Source organism: Priapulus caudatus, unplaced genomic scaffold (genome assembly GCF_000485595.1).
Source record: "Priapulus caudatus unplaced genomic scaffold, Priapulus_caudatus-5.0.1 Scaffold1274, whole genome shotgun sequence".
In the NCBI taxonomy this organism is placed as follows: Eukaryota; Metazoa; Priapulida; class Priapulimorpha; order Priapulimorphida; family Priapulidae; genus Priapulus; species Priapulus caudatus.
This window is the reverse complement of record NW_014578335.1, coordinates 76,051-79,042: the sequence shown is the minus strand read 5'-3', so window position 1 is coordinate 79,042 and position 2,992 is coordinate 76,051.

The window sequence follows — 2,992 nt, the reverse complement described above, 5'->3', positions numbered from 1 at the left end:
TACTGAGCGGGAAGCGAATACTCAGCGAAGAACACGGGAATACAGGGAAGAACATGGGAATACAGGGAAGAACATGGGAATACAGGGAAGAACACGGGCATACAGAGAAGAACACGGGAATACAGGGAAGAACACGGGAATACAGGGAAGAACACGGGAATACAAGGAAGAAAGTGGGAGGACGTTTACGAAAATAGGAGTATGCGCGAGAGAAAAAACAGGAATAAATTGAAGAAAACAAAATGACAGGGAAGAAAACAGGAATACCGGGGGAAACAAGAACAAAAAGCAAATGGCTTAAAATTAGATGGAAATAGCCGAGAAGGCTCACGAAAACCCCCGTAAAGAATGGATATGATAGAGAGAGAGAGAGGGGGTGGGGTAGAGAGACAGGGAGGAAAATATTACCTAGTTTAGAATATCCCCAAATTAAGACGCGATGAAAGCGTAACAAATGAATTAAATGTATTTGTTGGGATCCCCTCTCGGTCTGCTATAGCGTACTTGGTGCGTATTCCTGCATCTCTAATTATATATCCCTACACTTCCATAATCTGCCTCTCTATTTCTCCCTCTGTCATTCTTCCTTCTTTACATCCGGCAGTACATCAGAGACATCTCACTATCATCACTATGTTCTAACTACACACACGCGCACGTATGCATATACGCACGCACGCACGGCAACGCTATGGCGAACATTTTTAATAAATAGCAATGGCCGCTTGAGAATCGCACGTACATCTCTATCGTTTAATTAGAAAGGCACTTGTTAAATAACTACTTGAATCATGACGATTTAATACACGCCGGTGTGATGTCAGCGATGCCAAGGCCTGCCAAATAGAGTAGGAGCTAAAAGCTAATAAAAAAACTTCTCATTTAGCTCAGAAGCTAAAAAGCTTCTCATTAAAAGCTAATAGACAGGTCTTGTACAAACAGCCACGATACTGCGAGACGCTTCTCAGTGTCACCAGCTGCGCAAGCTAACCACACGGAAAGATGAGAATTAAAACAACTTATAAACCGCAACAATGCGATATTCAATGTTAACGTCATCTACGCCGTATATATATAAGAAGATTAGGCAGACGATAGAATGTTCGCCGCGATGTGTGGTTAATTGAGCCGGGCTAACATAATAAGGCTGATTCATCGCGGCGAATTGTGAAATACGCATTTAGAGTTTCTGATGTTTAACTGTTGATTCGTAAGATTACAGCCCTAATAAAGCTCTCTTTCACCTGGGAAATTTTCACAACGTGAGCTAGAGAAGGGGGGGGGCTGAGCGACAGAGAGAAGAAGAAGAAGAAAAGAGGAGCAAACATAAGGAAGGGGTCGGAGAGAAAGGGCGAGAAAAATACGTTGGAAGGGAGCAAGCAACGCGGGGATGGGTAGGAGATGGGAGCGAGAGAGCGGGAGAGGGAGGCAAGGGAATATGTAGGGGTGGGAGAGGGCGACACGAGAAGAGGGGTAGGGTCGGGGAGGGAGACATAGCGAGATAGTAGGAGAGAGATACAAGGAAAGAGGTAGTAGAAGGTAGGGAGAGAGCAAGCCAGAGGGACGGAGAGACAGACAGAGGGGTAGAAGAGTGTGGTGGGGGTGGGGGTGGGGGAGCTGGTAGCCATGCGTGTGGAAAGCAAGCATGCAGCTGCTTGCTGGTGCCGACAATTAAACCGCATGACATTCTTGTAGCATTTTGCTGGCAGCTACCATTTCATTAGAGCTCCTCTGTAGAGCAGATGCAATCGGGCAGAACATGTGTCGATCGGCAGGTTGAACGGCTAGAGCTTAGAGATAGAGCATGAGTAGGGGGGAAGAGGAGGGAGATGGAGCGGAAGGAAAAAAGAGGAAGAAAAAAGAAGGCGGAAAGGTGCGATGGAGAGGAAGAAGAGACCGAGAGAGAGAAAGGGGGAGAGACGGGCGAAGCATAGAGAAGGGGGCGGAAGAAGGAAGTGTGTGTGTGTGTGTGTGTGTGTGTGTGTGTGTGTGTGTGTGTGTGTGTGTGTGTGTATGTGTGCGTGTGTGTATGTATGTGTGTGCGTGTGGTGTGATGTAGGCCAGCAACGTACAGCATGGTAAAGCAGATGTAATCCTTCCTCTTGGCCACGTCTATTCTGGGCGGCAACGTATTCGTGCAACACATTGCGCCATTTGTAGTTCGTGCGATTAATATTACGAGTGAGATGTTCTCATCATAATTAAGAGGAAATCCTGGGCAAATTATTTAATTAATTATTTTGCCTAGACAAATAAACAAAACTAACAGTAACAACATTGACGACAATTGCGACACATTGTCACATGTTTACACATTATATGAATTATACACGGTTTCCATTTCGTCAAAATGTACGACACGTACGTCGATGCTATACAAGAAAACTCCATCCTTTACTATCTCGTATTGGATGAATGAGGTAAACGTAGAAGTATGTAGAGGCATTTATGTATTAATTGTAATTGTATTTTGTTTTAGTATTATTTGTTCAAAGCTGCTACATCACTTGTGCGTCTGGAATTTTATTTCGGCACGATCGGTCGGCTACTTATTTATACACCCTTCACCCGTTCTATTATGCTTGATATTATTCGGAACCTATGCCAGGCTTTTTCCAAACAAAGCGTCCCCCGCGCGATCGCAAACTAAAACAACAGTGTAACTACCAACGAAGGCCAACGTATAAGTTATCACATATTGATCCTGTATTGCCAATGTATAGCTTATTAAAAACATTGACACGATCTGACCCTATATAACTGCGCTGGCTTTCGTGCCATATCACTCACGTAAACGCCAACAGAAACACTAAACAACGACACACACACGCGAGGGCTCCCCCCACACACATACACACACACATACACACACACATACACACACACACACACACACACACACACACACACACACACACACACACACACACACACACACACACACACACACACACACACACACACACACACACACACACACACACACACACAC